General features: G+C 41.8%; 1 long non-coding RNA gene across 1 annotated transcript in view; it reads right to left on the bottom strand.

The window, feature by feature from the left end:
• LOC146985823 (uncharacterized) overlaps nt 1-15,470 on the bottom strand; it is a 179,682-nt gene that overhangs the window by 162,438 nt on the left and 1,774 nt on the right. The window lies entirely within an intron of this gene.

Raw genomic sequence — 15,470 nt, 5'->3', positions numbered from 1 at the left:
GAATATCACTGTGTCACCTTCTTGGAGCAGGCACACTGTGGGGCCTCTGGCCAGCGAGCCGCTGCACCAACTGCTCAGTGCTTCCAAGTGCCAAATTATTGGCTTTGCTTGCTGAAATTACACATAGAGAAAATAAATCTTCCTCACACACGCTCAAAGGCTTTTAATTACATTCTAGTCATGGAAGGAATAGTGGTGTAAACATGACTGGCAGTAATTGTTACAGTTGTTCAGTTCTTGTCTAACCTGTTCATTAAACCTTCTTTTTAATGGCTTGCAGAGTGCACTGTTAGCTTTGAATAGTGTGATTATTTACAATATAAATGCACATTCAAAGACAGAAAAGGAATAATTGCATCATATTTGCACATATTTTATGTTGCACTGCCAGCTCTAAAATGGTATTCAGGGGCTGATATGTTTGAATGATCATGATCCATTTTTTGAGTATAATTTTCTGCTAAACGTGACATCAACAGCTAGTATGTCTTTTGGGATGATGGTGGCTTTCTTTCAGCAAACTAGCAATTTACCTCAAAACCCTCCTCCGAGTAGCTCTGTGGCCTCTGCCAACTGAAACATGGCCAGCCACCACAAGCAATGTCTTCTTCAGTTTATCCTCAGGCCAGAGACAAGTGACACCATTGTGGGGAGGAAAGAGTCAAGATACAAAGCTGTGTGATATGAACGTTTTGTCATTATTCGATAGCATTTCATGGTGTAAGTTTTACAGCTAAACTAGTTTGATGATATCTCCAGAAACTTGCACTTGAATTTTTAGAACAGTCAAATAGGTTTCAAGGTTAGGTATTCCAAAACAAAAATGCTGTAAGATAGCATGTCATCGGTTACAAAGTCCTGGCAGAAAACAAACCAGCTGATACTATTGATTAGCAGCAAGGACACACTTAATGCCCCTGTTAACCTCATGCACCAGAATTTATCCTGCTGTTAATGTCCAAGATGTTTTCAGGATGCATTTGTCTCAGATTAGGTACAAAATAAAATTCTGCTTTTTACATAATGTTCTCAGAGATCCATGTGCTACAATGCAACTTTTTCATCCCTTATTTACCCAGCTTGAAGCCCAGTTAACAAAAAATGTTTGCTATAAACACATGTATTAAGAATAAGAATAAACACACACTCCACTGATACAGGATTAGACCTGCTTCCCTGCAGCAGCTGATGCTCTCCTGTGAGAATGAATGCACACTTTCAGCACTGTGCACAAAAGCCCACACTAGAAAGTTCCCAGTGTTCAGTGTGAGCAAGGCGATGTGGCATTCAGAAGGCCATCTGGCTGTATTATTTTACATATTCTTTCACCACAAAAACATGGTGTTCTTGTGTTTCATGTGGTGCTTTGGCGATCTATTCTAACGAGAGCACGTCAAGAGGGTTTAGTTCCTCTTTCACAGGGTTATTTCCCAGAGCTGTGTAGAAACTGCAAGTGTTTATCAATTCCCAGTGGGTGTCAAGCACTAGAAGGCCAAAAGAGACAGTGAGGAAATCAGCTGCAGCTTATACAACTGAACTTCCACAAAGGTAACATGCATAGTGATAATTAAAGAAAAAAAACAAAAAAACATCTCACTCAGGGGGAAACATTGAACAGTCTCTCTCTGTAGCTGCAACAATCTGATGATTCAAGAGACTTTTTGTACATTCCCAAATCCCAGCACCACTCCCCCAGTGTGCAGAGTCCAAACAGCACAGTGTCTGGCACTGACATAAAGTTCTCAGGCGGGAACAGTGATTTGATTGGCCTCTTCACTTCTGTTTGTAATGGGAGAGATCCTCTTTAAGCACAGGACAGCCTGACCACTTTAACAATCTGGCTAGCCTGTCGTGTCAAGGTCAGGAACTCAAGGCCAAAAGAAAAAAGAGAAACCCCCCCCAAAGACATACGAAAGTATGAAACCCCACGAGTGGATTTAGATGACTTTCTCTTCCTTGCAGCTGATATTCAGTGGTGAACTCAGACCCCTGGCTTATGACCTGAGTTTGATCTCAATGTTTGGGTAAAACATGCCGTCAGACACAAGGCCGTCATTAACTCAAGACAGAGCACTGCATTGTTACTTTTTACATTTAACCCAATGAATACACATGCTCATAGTACGAGACAATGTCTCATATTCATGACAAAATACTTGTTTGAGATATGCAAGTTGAAATAAAAATTAAGTCTGTATTATAACAGAACACAGCCCTGTATTCCATGGTGCAGTGCTCTAAGCTACATGCCAACATCAGCGTACGCTAACATGCTGATGTAATGTTTACCAGTTCCACCACCTTAGTTTAGTGTGTTAGCATGCTAACATCTGCTATTTGATGTAGTTTTGCAGGCATTTGGTCATTTAAACCCAAGGTTTGAACAAAATAAAGAGGGCCCTTGATGATAACTCTTAATGTAAAGCACTAGTATGACAAAAAAAAGTCCCACTCACATAGTTTTCATATAACTTCTCTTGTAAACCTGATCATTTATTAACTATTAACTGAGCAGTTACCCGGCACTCCAGCTTGACAGCCTTCCCTAAAGTGAAAATGATTCTGTTCTTATCAGCACAGAAAAAGTAATAAAGCACTTGAGGGTGTTTTAGTGTGGAGCCAGTCTTTCTGGAAATGTCATGTGTCTTATCAGTTATTGACTCACTTGAATGATAGAGATTGAACTTGGGGTTTCAAGGAAATCAGAGACAGTAGTTCACAGATTATAATTAGCTCTAAGTTATTGGAGTAGTAACAAAACGATACAGAGCATATGGTGCTGGAGTGTGGGTAGGCCTACTACACTGTCTGACTTTTTGTTGTTGTTGTTGCTCTACAAAGATTACTCATCCTCACCAGCAGCAGTTGGGCCTCATGACTAATGATGACAAAACAGGCAGTGATTTCACCTGTATAGAAGAAAAGAGGATTAGTCAGACAGAAGATGTTGTATAGGTGTTACAGAGTCAACATGCTCAAGTCAACAGCATGCACTAAGTCTAACACCCACCTTTTGAGTCTGGCTGCAACAATGAGACACATGTCCTGGTGTTTAAATAAGCCACAGGTAAAATCATGTTCCTTGTTTCTTTGATGGAGAAGTGTGTGTGGATGCACGAAAGGCCAAATGAGTCAGTCAGGTGTAACTGGGAAGAGTAAACAAGTCCAAACTACATGTTATTGTAACAAAGTGCAGCTTCCCTGTTGTCTGGCAGGATAGAGGTTACAGCATTATTGGGTCCTTATCGTCAAAACCCTACTGTCATGACATTACCAATAGACACACAGAGTGCAAACAGGAGACTGAATAAAGACTGCTGACTGCTCAGGACAAGAGTGAAAGCCAAATAATTACTTGGCACTTGTACAAACAAGATCACATGTCCCTTCTCCTTTTCCATGCTATTCTGGAAAATCACCAGGCTTTATTCAGACAGGAATCAGGATCATATCTCTCACATAAAAAAGGCTTGATTCCTACTTTGTGTTGATCAACTTATTCTCAAGTTTGTTTTTTGTATGAGTTTTTGTATTATAAAGTCTTTCAAAGGTACGTCAGGAGGAGCTTGAGTTTAAAGGAAGAGTTTGACATTTGAGGAAACAGGTTTATTGCCTTTCTGAGGTCAGCAAGAGGATAATTACAATTCTTCAAAAATAATGCTCTAGTCAGCACCTAGTTAGCTTCTCTTAGCGTAACGCCTGAAAATAGTTGGAAACAGCGAGCCTCTTTCAGCTAATGTATTGTTTACCAATTTACATTTACACTAATAAGTCATTGCATACGTCCAAGAAGTGATCTAACACTAACCCCCTTGGGTCCATTGGTCCTAAATGTTGAACTACCATGGTTGAATCTTGTAAAGCCTTCACTACCTTTAAGTATATATAGGCTACAATGTTTATATTGACAAGGTCAGACAATCACAGATGTTTTATAAAGGCTGTGCGTAAACAGCTGGCACATGCCACTAGAAACTGTTAATGCTTCATGTAGCCTGCAAGAAAACAATTATCTGCAATTAGGTATGAACAGTAGAGGTAGGATGCCAGGGATTAGTCTGGCATGTAGGCTACCTCCCTGTAAACAAAGTGCTATATGTGACTGGATTAAACAAACAGTAGGATGTTTTAATCACAAGTTTTACAGTTGCTGGCAGGTGGAATTTATTGGCTTTTGGACTGAGCTAGGCTACCTGTTTACCGGTGGCAATGACCTGTGCAGTTAAGATAGCTTGCAGATTAACCCACAAAAGCAGTACAGGGAAGGTCATGTAGTTGCTGTAATGCAGATGTTGCTCAAAACAACTAGTAGCTTGAGACCGGAATGAAGACGAGGAGGTCTGACAGCACAAAGGGGCACTCAAAGGTGCTGTCCAAACACCTTGCAGGAAGGGGGTGGATCCTGAAAGGGAGTCCCTGCATCAGTTCAGAGAAGGGTGGGAGGTGTTGTTGAAGACAGAGTTCACTTTGGTCGTCATCCTCCCTCTGCCTGTGCCTCCAGGCTGTCCATGTTCAGCCACACAACAGAGGCAGCCTTTTTCACCAGTATGTTAATCCTGCCTGCCTCCCCCGCCTTGGTGCTGCCTCCCCGGCACACCACCACAAAGAGCAGATTGCTGCCCAGCACTCATTGATAGAACACGATGAATTGTCTGTTGCATAATATGAGAAAAGAGGAGCCTCGTCAAGACAAGTACTCGTATCAGATGACGTGAAAGTGACGACTGTCATGCGTGCAGAGTTGAGTTCATAATCACAAGCTAAAAATCCACGTCACTCACTTGACCCCAGGCTGACGCTGAGCCATGGCTATGTACTGCCATCATTGTCCCTTCACATCACAGCGTGGTGGCTTTGTCAACGCCACACAATACAGCTCAAAAGAGCAAAGTGAAGCGGACACAGTTTTGTTTTTGCACCCATTTGCTGGTCAGTAGCGGTCCTATTCAGAATGCATTGATCAGTCAGTGCAGTAGCTGTGGAGCGATGTGCCTCGCAGGCACTGAGGGGAACTGACTCTGAAATACACCATTCAGCTCGGTGGGGAGTCCGCAGGCGCTGCATTAACTTGCGGGAGCTGATGGCGTGGGGACGAGGGTATCTTTTCTAAGGCTATTCAACGGAAGCACTTATAGGGCATGTCATCCATGGAGAACAAACCTGGCCCAGGCTTGAGTTTATGCAAGACTTAACACTGCAAACAACAGTGAAGACTTGATATTTAACATTATAGGGAAGTGACTGATGATTATTTTCATCACTGATTAATCCTTTAGTCACTTATGAATGATTTCCCAGACCCAAAAGATATTCAGTGTACATGAACACAAAACACACAAGAGGAGCAAATCTACAGTTCTACAGATAGACAGATAGATAGATAGATAGATAGATAGATAGATAGATAGATAGATAGATAGATAGATAGATAGATAGATAGATAGATAGATAGATAGATAGTGAACATGGTAAGTGTTTCACTGAGTTGGTCCTGTACTTTGCTCTAATTAGATAAGTGACATAACTAAACAAATGCATCCATGACTTTTTGTGAGTTGCCCTCATTTCCCCTTTGCAAGTTAATTTTTACTCCCTTGCGCAGTGTCTGATGCAAATCCTGACATTTCCCCATCTTTTCTTCATTTTTTTGTGATCACTCTGTGCACGGCTATACTCCCGTGTTATTGAAGTAGAGCCGCTAGTGCTGCAGGTTTCAATCCTGTGCGGTGCAGGGAGAGTTCAAAGGGGAGAGAAAAGCAAGGCTGAATTTCAAAACATACGATTTCCAAAGAGGTAGTCTTACACCACATGGCTGTTTTTACCGCTTCGACTAGAGTGTGCTCTAAAAGTCACCGGGTTCACAAGTGGGCGAGGCTCCACACAGACTGTTAGCGGTGCACAACCTCGGGTCGGTGCATGAACCAGGCTGACCGCGGGCATGCGCCCGGTGTGAGCGAGGGAGGGGGGTTAAGGAGTAAAGTAAATGAAACGGGAGAAGTTGCGGTGTCTCCCTTCAAACTCCCACAGCCTCCTGTTTCGTCGCGCTCGCCATAAACGACACCGTCTACAGGGGACGCATGTTGTTTATCCTCGAATGACCCCAATGCTGAAGCGAGAACATCCCGTTCCTGGGATATTAATAGCTCTCCTTGCGTCACCAAACTGTGGCGGACCATTTTGCTAGACACGCAACGGAGCCACAAACTGTGCCAGCAACACATTCTCCTCCAAAGCAAACATGGCTATAAAACAGGTAGTCATCATTCTCCACCAGCTGTCTGCCGGTCCTTCCAGCCAATGCGATCACCACTTGAATGTGTTACACACGTTGTTACTAAGGTGGTGAGAGCTGACAGCAACTCAGCCAGTGCGCACTGATCTGGCAGTTTAGTGTCAAACTGAAGGGCGAGGTATTTGTGTTTATGTAAATGTGTCAGTCTCAGAGGAAGGTAGTGGGGGGAAAAATAGGATACAGTGCAAAAATAAATGTACACAAAATTGTGCAGAGCAATTTTCCAGCCCAACAATCCAGCACAGTGTTGTGCCAGGAGCAGAGCCAATGTTGTTGCTGAGCTGAAAGCCATAGCCTACAATGTACAATAAGCCATATGTTATCTCACCTCCCCTCCCCAACACCCCCCCCCCCCCAATCCTGGAGCCAAGTGAGGCTGGAGCTACAGAGCCTGGCCTGCATAGCTCCAAGGGGGAGGGAGGGAGAGAGAGAGAGGAGGGGGGGGGGTTCTGTTGCTATGTTCTCTGGGAGTCTCCTATCAGGAGGATCCATGGGCAGGCTGATTTTGAGGGCTGACATAGCAATGTTGTATGTAGGTCAGCACAGTAAAACTACTTGGGCAGCCTCAAAAGCACAGATGAGGAGAAGTGTTTGTGCGCGCCGCCGCAGCCTACTGTAAATCTTTACATATTACCATATGCAGGGAGGCTGACAGCCGGCTGTGCCTCACTGAGTCTCCGTGAGCAAGTCATATGGGCGGCTCTTGTGTTAAAGCCTCACGTTTTCCACTTTCATCCCTTCCATAAAGTGACGGCATAGCACCCATGCACCACACCTGCATCCACAAACACAAGGGGTTGAGGCGTTCACCCTTGGATGACGCTTGTTCTCAGATGCCAAATAAAACATCCTGTGGAATTATTTAAAGTATGCCGATGTGCATTGCATAAGCTCGCAAGGAGAGAAATGAATAAAGCTGATATAAACAAACTCAAGTTTTTCCTCAACTGCCATGAAAACATTTAAACTCGGTGAGATTTGCATGAGAACCTTTGGGTCTTCTCATCCATGTTGACTTGAATTTGAGCTTTGCCGGTTCATTCTTGACCTCTGGAAACAACAACAAACACGTTCTGTTGATGAAGACCATGTAATACAGTCGAAAGCAAACCATCCTTAAGTCAAATTTGTTTTTTCACCTGCTGTTGTCCAAGCTCATGAATGAAGTAATCTTATACAAGTAAAGAGCTCCGTTTCAATTCTAAAACAGGGAACTCCTGATATTGTGGGAACGGCCATGAAGAAATAAATCAATTTCATGAAATTTTGGGTGCTTCGTGTTTCTACTCACGAGTCTCTGTATCACATCTGCTATGTCTCAGTCAAACCCTTCCTTCCTGTGTGGGTGTGAGAAAACAGTTTGTTTTGAAGGGAAATGATGATTAGCACAGAGCTTAAGAAAGACATGTTCTACCTGTAAATGTTTTAAAACGTCAGACTGACTTTGGGACCCTGAAATTCCTTGGCTATGAAAGGTGCCTTGTTCCACGACATGTGAATGAATGATGGCGGATGGAGTGTAGAGTTGACAGGGTTAATGAACTCCAAGAGGACATGACTTTGGGTGATTCAATAGTCTGGGGCTATTTGATTTACTGCTTCCTTGGCTCACATTTCAGAGGCATCAAACTACATTCACATTTATAGTTAGGAAATAGAGTTTTTCTTTTTTTTGACAATATGTCTCCAGACCTCAGCGCAGCCCGACTTGATTCAATCATTTCAGTGTTTAGCCGGGTCTTTAAAGATTTGTCTAGCTCCTGCAGCCCCCACCGATTACCTTGCTGCTGTTTGCTTAGTCTCCCACCACCATCTGTGTTTCAGATCATCCACGGCAGTTCTAATTACAGTCACAGGCAAGAGCCCATAGATAATGACAATGCTGCTATGATCAGCAGGATTAGACAGGTGCTTGTCGACTTGCTTTGACTTGGGCTTTTATGGTCTGTAACAGGCTCCTGGACAATCAATGAGGAGATGAGAACCTCAGTGACTCTTTGTCTCTCCTGCTGACAGACACTAACAGTGCAATTTCCTTTAACAGACGTGTGTTTCTTTTCCACAAAACGGTTGTATAACGGTGGCTTGTCTCAGAAACATACACGACTGGTTTACAGTTTTAGAACACCCAAATTTTTCCAGTTTTTATTGAAATGTAAGCAGCTCAATTCCAAGGAATAACCTGACATGGTACAAAGCAGGGCGGTCAACTGTTCAGGGAAAACAAACAGTCACCAAAAACTTTGAATTTCATAGGAAAAAGCCTAGAAAGTTCATGTAAACAGTTATTGACTTCCAAACTGAGACTGTCTGTACAAAGGCCTTGTTGGAACAAACCGTGTCATTATACACCCTCTGATACATCACTGGGACAATTCTGTCCCACCACTGCAGGAAGTAGTCCTGTATATTGCGATCAGAGTGGTGAGAGAAAGGCCAGTAACAAAGGAAGCCAGGCTGGCTGGTCAAAGGTTCATGCTACAGTGCAATGAACCAAAACATTAGAAGAAAAGAACGTGGGGAGGGGCTTCAAACGACAGAAGACAGGGCACAGTCTTCAGTCTATACTGAATGAGACAGACGTATAGATTAAGTTTTGGATTTTAGATGCCAGGATGTCTATGCTTTAATTTCAGACATTATGCTGTACAATTCACACTGGTCTGTTAATATCTAAAAGAGTCAACATCAGTATATGAGACCAGTTTCAACTGATGAAAACTTGTTTCACTCAGCTGTAGCTGGTTATTTAGAGCTTTTTGTTTGGACACATCATTTTAAAGGTTTGACAATTTGTTCAAAAGACCAATCTAATGAAAATGATTTATTGCACTTCATACTTTTACACAGATCCAGCACACTGACCCACATCCATGCGTTTCAGTGCCTTTATGTATTCAGCATACATGTCTGCACCACCTTTATGTTTTAGTCAGTTGAGAGCGGAACATTGTGGCGCTCATGACTTTCTCATGCCACATAATACTGTTTTTTGTGTGACCCGGTCATAGTAACATCTCTGGGGATTATCCAGAACTAGCATAGCATTACCAACAGCCTGTGGCTCAGATGAAGCGCTGAAAATATTGACTGTTTTTGGCTCGTAATACACAGTAATCCCGCTCACAGCAGCGAGTAATCAAACAAGCACAGCAATGACTATTGATTTTGCTCGTTTACATCCGATTCTGACATTCATTTGCATCTAGCTTTCAAACTGCGGTCATGCTCTGACGTAAAAGATGACTGGATCATGAAGCTTCAGTTCCTGGTGCGAAAGTGTTGATCAGCAGTTCTATGCTTTTTGTCTGTCTAGCTGTCTGTTTCCCTGTCGCACCTCCAGAGTGTTAATGCAGGGCAGGACAAATATTTCTTTCACCACATGTCAGTCTATTAAATTAAGATAAGACAGCGTTCAAGTGTGAACCCTTCATGTACATGTTGGAGGACAAGTTGATTTGGCTGAGTGCAGGATTCAACCCCCCCTCCCAAGTGAGAGAGATCTGCTGTGGAAGGGCTTATGTGCCCCCCACCCCCCCACACCCGCAGACAGCACAGACTCTGCAGTCATAATTTATGAAACTTCTCTTATCAAAGGAAGGAGCCACTGTTCAGTGCAGTATGACATATTGTAAAATGGAGTTGTGGTTGGAGTAACTTCCTGCAGGTCAAGGGAGCTGCTATTTTACAGCCCCACTGCAGCATATGGATTCCCTGTTAACCTTTGTGTGGGCCCCGGGTCAATCTAGGAAATGCCTTACGCCAGCATGTGCTCACTGAGGAGCAGAATAGAGATATATAAACTGGTCTGCAGATTAGCTGCTCCATGCAGGACATTCATGGAATGCATTTCTCCCCAGGGGCGGGTTTCCAAGAACAGTTTTGCTCAAGTGGTGTGCAATGAACCAAGTCTGTGAACAGAAGCAGACACGAGCTGGGTGTGCACAAGCCTGCCCTGGTGTTGACCAGCAAAGTTTCTAGCCACAAACAGAGCTATAGTCTGCCACGCCTCTTTCCTGTCTACTTCCCTAAAATCTGTTTTCTGCTGACAGTGTAGTACAAAGAGACCACTCCTCTAAACATATGCCTTATCATCAGTGTTATCCTCATAAGCTGTAACCTTCATGAGGACCTACTGTTCAGCATGCCTGCCCATGCAATTTTACCCTTCACCCCATTCTGTCCCCTCCTGAGGCCCAGACATTGTAAACATCCGTCTTCGAACATCGGAGGACTCCACTGAGACTCCACACCCTGCAGCTCTGAGACATGGCCCAAAGGGGGCTTCCTCCTTCACCTATAAAAAACCTATTTCATATCACTTACATAGACTATACCTCCTCAGCAAAATAGGTTTGATGAGCAAAATGATTATATTTACAGGAAGAAACCATGCCATTTTTACCCCGATAAGAAGAGGTAACAGCTCTTCTGCATTTCCAACTCTTGGGTGTTGCCAGAATCTGCTTTTATCTTTCTGTGCATCTTCAGTTGTGAGACTAGACGGCTTCGACCATTTTCCTGCATTACAGCAAACATTTTGTGGGCTGTCATATTGTCACACACAGACACTAGAGGATTAGACTGTTGGATTAGATTTTATTAGCACAGCACACAAACTGCAGTTTGGCACCTGACCAGACAGGGAAAACAATAGCAAAAGTGCATCTGTAGCTAGTATGTTAAGACAAACACATATACAGAGTGAACAATATTTAAAAAGTATTAAAAAAATAATGTCCAAAATGTCCAATTTGACTGTATGCAGATACACCAGTCGTGTGACAATGCACTGCATGGATATAACTAAGGAACAGCATATTGGAGAATGAGTTCAGTTTTGTTTTAGGCTATAAAACGTGAGGAAGTTTGGAAAAGGTATGGTGTAAAAAGAGGACATATGTAGGCTACAGTTGCATATGGTCAAAAACAACATTTGAAAATTTGCTAAGGCATAATCTGAGTTATCCATCAAACAAAATAGATAGATTTTTTGTTACAATTTATTTTTTTAAATTTTCAACTTTAAGATTTTACAGATGATCAGGAAATGAAGCTTTAAGTGAGAATTACAGGAAAAATAAAGACTACATGTAGTGTAACAGAAGCACAAGCAGATAAGAGCAATACTGTAAGTGTCATAAAACCTCATGTATTCTATAACTTTAAGCAGAATATAGCCTGTGTTATGTCTGAGTTTGATCAATCTTTTTTTTTTTTATCATGAATTCATAAGAGACCTTTGTAAGAGACTGGATAGTAATGGTCATTTTTAACAATATCAGTAGGCTATGTGATGATCATTCTGAGACTGATTTGGACTGATATTCAGGACTATGTCCCACAGCTTCATAATGAATCCTTTTGTTGAGTTTGAGACACACAAATCAAGTTTTTACTGTGTCTCGTCTGGTAAGTGGTTATTATGTGGGGAACTGAAGGTGCTACCACTACATGGACGAGCAGAGAGCTGAGAGGACATGTCCTAACATGACCTACTCATAACAAACCACTAAAGACTATTTCCTGCCCTTAAGTTTAGGCAGAGTGTTTGGTCTGTCGAGTGTCGAGAGAGATGAAATGTCAGCACACACACATCCACACACACTTACATCTTTATGGTACGTTATCTCCTTCTACACATGTAATACAGTGTTTTTGTAATCTAACCTTCCACTCTTAATCTATCAGACCTGTACACGTCGTTATCAGCATGTGTATTTGTCCTCCCCTGCAGTACTGAGGGACTGAACACACCTGAAGCACCAAGGTCTCAGGTGAGGGTGTAGTCCGTTGCCTTAGCAACCAGGAGAAACACTGAGTTCACCGAGTCAAAAACACACAAGTTTTTTTTGTTTTGTTGCCGCAGGTCACTCCAGATCACCTTGATAAAAACATGCGCACATGCAAACAAAAGCAGACGTAAATTCAATTGTTTGTTTGTTTTTTTCGCCCGCAGGTTTCAGCAGCACGCTTGCTCCTTACATTTAAATGTTTGGGTTTCCCTGCCAGGTCTGGTGCCTGTAAGCACTTCACGGGAACAAAGACAGTCTTCCACAGCTCAGTTGAACTGCACAAAGTGAAACATGTACTCTCCCCTTGAGTGGTGTCTGTTTCCAAAGTATCTCATGTGGAAGTCGTTTCGGCTTAACCTGCTTTCCAGCTGTTGGCTTGATGCCATCTGGCTTAAGTGATGAAATTAGTCACACGAGACATTTACAAATTATCAAGTAAAACAACTGTAGGGAAACTGATCCTGATGGAAAGCAGAAGACCCAAACAAAACGATGAGCATGGGAACCAGTGTGCACACTTTCTGTTTGTGTTGTGTTTTCAGATTTCTGTCTGTACTGATGGATCTAACATAGATATAACACCTGGGACAACCTTAGTGTATTAGAGCACAATCACTATGACCCCATGAACGTTGAGGCAGAGTCCCTGACCATACTGTAGTTCAGCACGCCCTCTTGTGGCTGATGGTTAGCATTACATGCTTTAAAGGCACCTGTGCCCAGAGAGATGTTTCAAATAGTTATGGCGTTGTAGTACACTGTGTACTCTGATACTGTTAGATTGATCTATGCAGAGGCCTTATATAAACCACATTAAGGTGACACACTCATTTTGATTGTTGATTTGATTATTCAAATTAACTGAATTATTACATTACAAGGTATCGTTTTTAATTTATTTTACTTAATTTAAGTCTCAAAGGTCACTAAAGTCACCTTCATATATATATAGAAAAACACACAGTGCAAGAACCACCCGGCTTTGTCATACATAAGGCTATGGTGAATGTCACAGGGATCTCCTGTGACAAATCTGAGGGCAGAAGGATGAACTGAGTCGAGGAAGCTACTGATAGAACTCATAGGAAAACTGTCTCAGCTTTACTTTTCCTACCATAAATAAGGAAGCTGGACAAAAATCTGTGTGTTTTTCTGCAATGTGATGTTACTGTAAAATGAGAATGATTCATCAAACTAATTGATATTTATGCTCTGGGACTTTTAATCACAGGTGTAGCATGAACTTGGTTTTGCTAACCAAGTGCATCTCAAATAGCTCCAATGACATAATCAGACTAGCTACATGATTAGAAGACAAAACCCCCTGATCAGAGGCAAATCGGCGGACAATACCTGCTATTTGTAAACTCTTCAAAGACGCAATTATTCTTGTATTATCACTATTATTTATTATATATTATTATTATTATTATTATTATTATTCAATTACTTTATTTAAAAATTTAGTTTAAGTATTTTTTTGCCTGTAATTGATAGGGCAGTTGAGAATGAGTTGGGAATGACATGTAGCAACGTCCACCAGAGGAATCGAACTGGGGCCGGCTACAGGGGCTGTAGTCTCTGCACATGGGGCGCCTCAAGCCAGTGAGCTCTACGACGCCCCCAAAGACGCAATTATTGAGGCTTGCAGACCCATCACATGGCTAATACCAATCAGATATCGAGCATGCTAAATATCTGGACAAGTCACCGACGAGCTAGAGCCAGTGGGACTAGAGCAGAACATGGGATTGTGCATGATTGTGGATCACTGCTCAGTCACGTACTGTTAACTCTTAATGACTTCAAGGCTGCCCGATTACAAGTGAGTTAGCTTTAGTGTTGCAGCTTCTCAGCAAGATATATTGCATCAGTAGTACAATACAGAACAATATCATCTGCGTAAAGATGGATATTACAGCCAGAGAAGAGACAATATTATTTATAAAGACTGTAAACAGAGCAAGTCTACAGCCATAGGTAATTTTTTCTTGTGCTGCCCTGATCCTTATTTCTGACTACTGACTGTAAAACTGCCACCTCAGATTCATATCAGGTTGGCATGGCTTTTGAGATAACCTGGAGCTTGTGAGGAAAGATATAGAGTATGTCAACATCCTATGATTTTTTTGTGTGTGGGCTGCAGTAACCTTTATCTTGACTGCAGGTGTTTGTCAGTGATGATGAATTTTGCAGAAAATCTGTCTATGTCAACAGCTCAACATTATGAAAATCAAAACTACAGTTGTACTGACTAACATCGTCAGCAATAAAATGTACTTAAAATGCAAGAATGGCTGTTTAAATTAATTTATGCATGATTCTTGAAATACGTAACACACACTTTATAGTTGACTTTAAAGAGTCATCCAGTTTTTATTCATCTTTGGTTGTGTGAACGTAATCATTGAACATTATAAAGGCAAGACTGGCAGCTTTCCTAATATGTTCTTTCTAGCCAACCCAGACTTTCTAATCAATAGCCCTCCTCACTTCCGCTTTACTCAATGCTGCACCTTCTCTTGGAGACAAATAATCTCCTTCCCTGACACGCGCAAAGCCACTAACAGATGATAAAGCTCATTTGTGTCTGCTTACGAGGAGAAATTACGCATTATCCATTCTTAGAGGCAGACAGCACTCAGCCACATGGCTACAATGGAATAGAGAAAAAAGGAAATCATCTATCTACGGTTGGCTTTTATGTGTGACCATCTGACATCTGACTTTCTTCACTGACCACAGCAGGTACAGTTGTCTCCTGAAGCTCATGTCAATAACACGATAAGAGATACTTGGTGATTTCATATTGTGGATTAATAGATTAGTTACTGTCTTGCTTCACTTACACATGTGTTTGTCTGTAGTTTAAATTGCTACGGTTTGCCTCTGTCGGCTTCAACTGACGGCAAAGGAGGTTTATATTTGTTATCTGGTCTGTCTTTTTCATTGTGCAGCTGATAAACTGCTGAGAAAGCTGTCACAGACTTTCCTTCTTCCAGCAATGTAATGTATTTTTCTCTACACGTTTTCTTGACAGTTTTGAATGTTGCTATGGAAATTCTCCTTCTCTCATATCAACAGCTCCATTTAGTAACCAGCAGAGGGAGTTGCTGGATATCTAATTCAACCACCTAAACTTGACTTTTTTTTCTCCATTTGTTACCGAGACATTTTCAGATTATTTACAGAAAGAGAACTGCTATACACTGAGGTATAATTAAGATCTATAGATGTACAGAGATCACAATTTCTTTTCAGCTCAACATTCAGTAAAAATAACAAGTCATAATGGCAATGCATGACAGGTTGCAGTGATAAATTCAGCATTAAAATAACAGAATTGCTTACGGCTAATGGCTTGATTTTTTTTCTTTTTTACT

The sequence above is a fragment of the Trachurus japonicus genome, chromosome 6 (genome assembly GCF_045865225.1).
Source record: "Trachurus japonicus isolate A0001 chromosome 6, Traja_1.0".
NCBI classification, from domain to species: domain Eukaryota; kingdom Metazoa; phylum Chordata; class Actinopteri; order Carangiformes; family Carangidae; genus Trachurus; species Trachurus japonicus.
This window is presented reverse-complemented; position numbering and strand designations above follow the sequence as displayed.